The sequence below is a fragment of the Gorilla gorilla genome, chromosome 15 (assembly GCF_029281585.2).
Source record: "Gorilla gorilla gorilla isolate KB3781 chromosome 15, NHGRI_mGorGor1-v2.1_pri, whole genome shotgun sequence".
Classification (NCBI taxonomy): domain Eukaryota; kingdom Metazoa; phylum Chordata; class Mammalia; order Primates; family Hominidae; genus Gorilla; species Gorilla gorilla.
This window is the reverse complement of record NC_073239.2, coordinates 107,303,261-107,311,002: the sequence shown is the minus strand read 5'-3', so window position 1 is coordinate 107,311,002 and position 7,742 is coordinate 107,303,261. Positions and strand designations below refer to the sequence as shown.

The window sequence follows — 7,742 nt, the reverse complement described above, 5'->3', positions numbered from 1 at the left end:
CATCTCATGATTTAATTATCAGATCCCCTTTCTTTAGAATTTCCTCTTGAGCCGATCAAGTCTTATTATTGATTTTTGGGAGTACCTGGGACTACAGGCTCATGCCACCACACCTGGCTAATTTTTAAGTTTTTTGTAGAGAGGGGGTCTCACTATGCTGCCCAGGCTGGTCTCAAACTCCTGGGCTAAAGCAGTCCTCCCATCTCAGCTTCCCAAAGTGCTGGGGTTACAGGCATGAGCCACCACGCCTGGCCTATTTTTCTGTATAAACTGATTATATATTTAAGATTTTTATAAATACTTTAAAAGTTTTAAATTGCTGGTCAAAGTTAAAAAGTATTCTTTTGCCTTTCGGCCGGAACCGCCATCTTCCAGTAATTCGCCAAAATGACGAACACAAAGGGAAAGAGGAGAGGCACCCGATATATGTTCTCTAGGCCTTTTAGAAAACATGGAGTTGTTCCTTTGGCCACATATATGCGAATCTATAAGAAAGGTGATATTGTAGACATCAAGGGAATGGGGTACTTTTCAAAAAGGAATGCCCCACAAGTGCTACCATGGCAAAACTGGAAGAGTCTACAATGTTACCCAGCATGCTGTTGGCATTGTTGTAAACAAACAAGTTAAGGGCAAGATTCTTGCCAAGAGAATTAATGTGCGTATTGAGCACATTAAGCACTCTAAGAGCCAAGATAGCTTCCTGAAACGCATGAAGGAAAATGATCAGAAAAAGAAAGAAGCCAAAGAGAAAGGTACCTGGGTTCAACTAAAGCGCCAGCCTGCTCCACCCAGAGAAGCACACTTTGTGAGAACCAGTGGGAAGGAGCCTGAGCTGCTGGAACCTATTCCCTGTGAATTCATGGCATAATAGGTGTTAAAAAAATAAAAAATAAAGGACCTCTGGGCTACCAAAAAAAAAAAAAAAAGTATTCTTTTGTAGGCTGACTCTGATAGTTTACTTAAAGCATATTTGAGAAAGCTTTTCATTTATACTTCCAGTTGCTCAAATCATGTTTCAGAATTTCTAAATCATGTACATTTGTTTTTGTTCTTTTTGTCCCCCCCTCCCTTTATCAGGTAGCAGTGTTTAATAATCCATAGGCTATAGACCTCTGCAGGGGTCTCTGGAATCTTAGCCACTTTGAATTTCCTTACAGCAGTGACATCATTTCCATTGCTAATTATATGTCAGTGCCCCTTTGGGGAATGCATTTATTCCTAAAATACACTGTCATAAAATTAAATGACTATACCAATTGCCAACAATATATTTTATAGAAATGAAATTTTGTTCACAAGAATAAATCACTGTGGAAAAGATACCTCACAAATAGTGTTTTATGAGGCTCTAAGTTTCACATAAAAAAAGATAAGGTTTAAAATAATTCTGAAACATAGGGCCGGGTGCAGTGGCTCATGCCTGTAATCCCAGCACTTTGGGAGGCCGGGGCAGACGGACCACCAGAGGTCAGGAGTTCCAGACCAGCCTGGCCAACGTGGCAAAACCCTGTCTCTACTAAAAATGCAAAAATTAGCCAGGAGTGGTGGCGGGTGCCTGTAATCCCAGCTATGCAGGAGAATCACTTGAACCCAGGAGGCGGAGACTGCAGTGAACCGAGATTGCGCCACTACACTCCAACCTGGGTAACAGAGTGAGACTCCTGTCTGAAAAACAAATAAATAAAATAAATCTGAAACTGGGCTTCAGTGAAGGACTGCAAATGTGTAATTTACACGCCAAAACATAAATGTATAGCTATCTATTTAATTTCAAAGTTCAGTTTACTTTCTGTCCTACCACAGGAATGTTCCAGTGACCATAAATCCAGAAATAAAATCATTGCCATTTTTTTGCCTTTTACTTAATTATGCAACTAAAATATTTTTCTTTAGGCAATTACTTTTGGGAGAACAAGGTACCAGTGTACATTTAAACTGAGCCAGTTGGCTATATAGGACCTTGTGTAATAAGATGTATTTTAAAAGCTTGTTAAGCAGAATTGCTTAATAATGGAATAAGGGAATAAGTTGGGTAGAAAAGAAGCAAACCAGATCCTTCTGGTTTTTTTTTTGGCCCATTTCATCTTGTATAGATCCTATTTCTGTGAAGACTCAAGCATAAGTTGAGGATCACTCTTGGTTTTCCATAGAATTTTTTTATTATTAATAATAAAAAATAATCCAGATGTACTCAGAGATCCCTTCTAAGAATCTAAGATTTTAGTAAACTTCAAATGATCTTTTATGCAGTTAACCTTAACACTCTCAGAGGGTATGAATGGGGGGCATTTTTAGGGTATCCAGTCATTGTTAATGGGAATATATCCTGAGTTGGGGCTATGCAGAAAAATCTGTTTCCCACCTTGTTGTCTTAAAGGCATCCTGATAGTAGAGAGAGAAAAATATCCAACTCCTGTAGCTTAATAAAAGCAATTATCCATTTCAAGTTTCTTTTCTTTTTGTACAATCTTCAGCAAGTTCTTTTAAAAAAATTTTTTTTTGAGTCAGGGTCTTACTCTGTCACCTAGGCTGGAGGGCAGTGGCACAATCATGGCTCACTGCAGCCTTGACCTCCCGGGGCTCAGGTGATCCTTCCACCTCGGCCTCCGGAGTAGCTGGGATCACAGGCACATGCCATAATGCCCAGTTAATTTTCATATTTTTTTGTAGAGACAGAGTTTCACCATGTTGCCCAGGCTGGTCTCAAACTCCTGGGCTCAAGCGAGCCCTCTGCCTCCGCCTCCCAAAGTGCTGGGATTACAGGCGTGAGCCACTGTGCCTGGCCAGGAAGTCCTTTTTTAATAGGATGTGAGGTTCATTTCTTTTATTAGGTTCTAGAGTTTGATCTTCCCCAAGAGATGACTATCCTTCGATAACTAGCCATGTTTGGTGGCAGTACCTTGTAGGATCTGGAGGTTGGTTGATGGTGAAGATTATTCCATTTTAATTACGGCAGAAGAGCCTTGTGATCAGAACTCAAGGGCATGATTCTTCCTTTTGGGTGGATACCAGCTGCATATCTTCCACCACCCCTTAGCATGCATTTAGTTGAAAGAGGACGTGGCTCCCTGGCTGCCAGTGCCTGCCCAGCGTCCATGCAGCACTGCATTAGAATTCCATGCAGCACTGCAAAGGGGTCTTGTTGACCAGGGTGAACTGTGGTTTGTTTCTGACCAACAGTAAGCTGACCCTTAGCAAAACTATGACGTAAGAATGGTGAATGGTTTTTGACACCATTCACCATGGTCTTTACTTTTCCTCCTCCATGGTCATCAAGCCACAGCTTCCACCTTCAGATGTTCAGGGTATTTATTTATTTATTTATTTATTTATTTATTTATTTGTTATTGAGGCTGAGTTTCGCTCTTGTTGCCCAGGCTGGAGTGCAGTGGCGTGATCTCGGCTCACTGCAACCTCTGCCTCCCGGGTTCAAGAGATTCTCCTGCCTCAGCCTCCTGAGTAGCTGGGATTACAGGCACCTGCAGCCACACCTGGCTAATTTTTTGTATTTTAGTAGAGACAGGGTTTCACCATGTTGGTCAGACTGGTCTCGAACTCCTGACCTCAGGTGATCCACCTGCCTTGGCCTCCTGAGGTGCTGGGATTACAGGCATGAGCCGCCGTGCCTGGCCCAGGGTATTGATTTCGTATTCTCCACAGCATAATCTCTCTGCAAGCTTTCTGGAAAGGAAGTGTTATTAATATGCAAATGCAAATTTAGGTTAATGTCTTACCTCTCTCAAGAGTATGTACATTTCAAACTTTTCTAGTTATGGAATGATAGATTCATCTGGCAGCAAATGTATTCTAGGACCCTTCTGGAAATTATATCAGGTTAAACTCTCTTTTATCCTGCCTTCTTTTAAGGTCTTAGCCTCCAGTCTCATCCTCCTCCTACTGCTCTCTCTCCTTCATTTATTCAGCAACTATTTATAGAGCTCCAGTATGTGCCATGCACTAGGCTAGGCACAGGAATGCCAAGATGAGCTAAAGAAAGGCACAGTTCCTGCTGTTTGTAGTCTCATGAGAGATTCTGATATTGTCAAATAATTATATGCAGCAATGTCAAGTCATAACTGTGGTAAATGTTATGAAGGAGAAACAGAGCTATGTGTATCTAACCACCTGGACCCAGCCAGGGGGCCCAGGACACATTCCCTGAGAAAGTTTGAGCTGAGTTAGAGAGACAAAGGAAGTGGGAAATAAATTTGCAAGGAGAGGATTTGTTAAAGATGGTGCTGGCAGTGTTTTCCTCAGGATCCACTGCTTCTCTGCTTCCCTCCCACCTCCTGTGTGCTTCTGCCCTCAACAAGTCAACATCTGAGGAGCAGGGTCACTTGAGTGCTCTCCCTCTGGCACTTGACAGGTAGGGGATCACTGTGCCCACCGTCTTGCCCTCCTGGCTTTCCAGTGTGACAAAGCAAAGTAGGCTTCCAGTGTGTTAGATGGGAGATCCCCACTCCTCCTGCCTCAAATGGGCCTTAGAACTGGGTTGATGCTGCAGGCTGGGACAGGGGGCTTCTTACTTCCCTATTTGTTAGAGTCTAATCTGGCAGCTGCTGTGAATATAGGAGGATCCAAAGGTCAAGTCTTTAGTAAGTCAGTTCTGGTAATTGCTATAGACTTAATGTTCGTGTCCCCTCAAAATGCATGTGTTGAAATCCTAATGCCCCGGTGTGATGGTATTAGGAGGTGGGACCTTGGACAGGGATTAGGTCATGAGGGTTGGATGGCATTAGAGACCCTGGAAAGCTCCTTCACCCCTTCTGCTATGTGAGGACACAGCCAGAAGATAGCTGTCTACGAACCAGGAAACGAGCCCTCACTAGACACAGAACATGCTGACACCTTGATCTTGGACTTCCCCGCCTCCAGAACTGTGGGAAATGAACTTCAGTTGTTTATAAGCCACCCAGTCTGTGGTATTGTGTTATAACAGCCCAAACAGATGAAGACTAATCTGATGAGTAAATCATGAGACATGCCAAAGTGGCAAAATAGGTGATCATTCCCACTTTAAAAGAAAAAACAAACAAACAAACAAACAAACAAAAAACTTTGTAATTTTCAGTCACTTCAAGGCATTCCGCCTCTTCCTCCTACTCCTCCTCTTCTTCTTCTTCTTCCTCCTCCTCCTCTTCTTCCTCCTCTTCTTCTTCTTTTTGTTTTTGTTTGTTTGTTTGTTTTTTAGACAGGGTCTTGTTCTGTCCCCCAGGCTAGAGTGCAGTGATGCGATCGTGGCTCACTGCAGTCTCGATGTCCTGGGCTTAAGGATCCTTCTGCTCCCCAGTACCCCAGTACCTGGGACCACAGGTGTGCACCACCACACCCGGGTAATTTTTTTTGTTTTTTGTAGAGACGAGGTCTCACTAGGTTGCCCAGGCTGCCCTTCTATTTTTCCTTCTGAGGCAGTGGGAAAAAAGTTATATGATTATTTCATGCATGGCTTAGTCCAGGTTCAACCCAGAACAAAGGCCCTCAAGTCTTCTCCATCTGGGAGATGATTCATCTTGTTGTATTCACTATTTACGGCTCCTTTTGTTTTTTGAATTCTAGATTAAATTGGTCCTTGATATGGGCATTCTGGACATTCTCTCGTGTTTTCCTGTTCTAATGTATTTCGTTCTGCATTTTCTACGTCCAGTTTTGTGCCCCAGGTATGCCTGTGTAGGCTGGCTTTCAGCTGAGCCTTCTTGGGCTTACTAATGCTACTGATAATGAAAGACTGAGCCCCAGTTGTTGACCAACTCAGGAACACTCCAGTTCATCCTGGTGTATATAGCCTTAGGGTTTCCATGAAAACCTTTGTTTTTAATTTTTGTCTTTTAAGAAATTATGGCTGGGTGTGGTGGCTCACGCCTGTAATCCCAACAATTTGGAAGGCCGAGCTGGGTGGATCACTTGAGGTCAGGAGTTCTAGACCAGCCTAGCCAACATGGTGAAACCCAGTGTCTACCAAAAAATACAAAAAAATTAACAGGACATGGTGGTGCACGCCTGTAATCCCAGCTTCTGGAGAGGCTGAGGTGGGAGAATTGCGTGAATGCCAGAGGTGGAGGTGGCAGTGACTGTATCACTGCACTCCAACCTGGGCATCAGACTCTGTCTCAAAAGAAAAAAAAAAAGAAATTACATATGCATTTCCTGAAATGTTTTATTGTAAAAGATTTTTAGGGTACAGTGGCTCACATTTGTAATCCCAGCACTTTGGGAGACCAAGGTGAGTGGATCACCTGAGGTCAGGAGTTCAACACCAGCCTGGCCATCATGGTGAAACCCCGTCTCTACTAAAAATAAAAAAACTGGGCTGGGCACGGAGGCTCACGCCTGTAATCCCAGCACTTTGGGAGGCTGAGGCGGGTGGATCACCTGAGATCAGGAGTTTGAGAAAAGCCTGGGCAACATGGTGAAACCCCGTCCCTACCAAAAATACAAAAATTAGCCGGGTATAGTGGCAGGCGCCTGTAATCCCAGCTACTCAGGAGGCTGAGGCAGGAGAATCGCTTGAACACGGGAGGCAGAGTTTGCATTGAGCCAAGATCGCGCCATTGCACGCCAGCCTGTGGGCGACAAGAGAAAAACTCCATCTCAAAAAAAAAAAAAAAACAAAAAACAAAAAAATTAGTCGGGCATGGTGGCGGGCACCTGCAATCCCAGCTATTCAGGAGCCTGAGGCAGGAGAATCGCCTGAACCCAGGAGGCGGAGGTTGCAGTGAGCGGAGCTGAGATCCCACCACTTCACTCCAACCTGGGTGACGGAGTGAGCAGAGTGAGACTCCGTCTCAAAAAACAAAAACAAAAAAAGAAAGATTTTTAAAATACAGAAGTATTTAGGGTAAGATGCTAAAAAAAAAAAAAAAAAACCCAAAAAAACCACCTCTGTCATCTCTCTTTCTAGCACTCCCCTATCAACTCCATCCACTCTTTTCTCAGTGGAGTTTCCATCTTTTCAATATCTTTTCTGAAATACTTCTATATTTTTGAATATATATGAATATGTATGTTTGGATGTGTATGTGTATACATACACATATATTCATGAATATATATGTATATATATTTACATATTTATAGTTTTTTTTACATTAACAAGTTTATGTTGTACATAATATTCTATGACTTGGTTTTCTTTTCCTATGTTTTTGCAGTCTTTATCTTCCTCCTCCCTTCTTCTCTCCCTTTTATTCTTTTCAAACATTGCAAAGTATTCCATAATACAGATGTATCACTATGTAACCAATTTTCTATTGGTGTGTTTTGCTGTTAACAATAATGTTGCAATGAACAGTTTTACTCTTCCATCTTTGTCCATATGGGAAAGTATTTCTTTTTGGTTTTTCTTTTTTTTTTGAGACGGAGTCGCCCAGGCTGGAGTGCAGTGGTGCGATCTCCACTCACTGCAAGCTCCGCCTCCCAGGTTCACGCCATTCTCCTGCCTCAGCCTCCCGAGTAGCTGGGACTACAGGTGCCCGCCACCACGCCCAGCTAATTTTTTGTATTTTTTAGTAGAGATGGGGTTTCACCGTGTTAGCCAAGATGGTCTCGATCTCCTGACCTCGTGATTCGCCTGTCTTGGCCTCCCAAAGTGCTGGGATTACGGGCGTGAGCCACCGCAGCCCGCCTGGGAAAGTATTTCTTTAGGTTACATTCACAGAAGTGGTATCCTAGGCATATGTATTCGAATTTTTGGGGAAAAGATCTGTGGCATCCCTTCTACCTCCACTAATTCCCCAACCTGT

The 7,742-nt window shown here is 43.1% G+C and overlaps 1 pseudogene; it reads left to right on the top strand.

The window, feature by feature from the left end:
- Positions 1–346: 346 nt before the first annotated feature.
- Positions 347–904, top strand: LOC101149119 (large ribosomal subunit protein eL21-like; annotated as a pseudogene).
- The last annotated feature ends 6,838 nt before the right edge of the window (positions 905–7,742 follow it).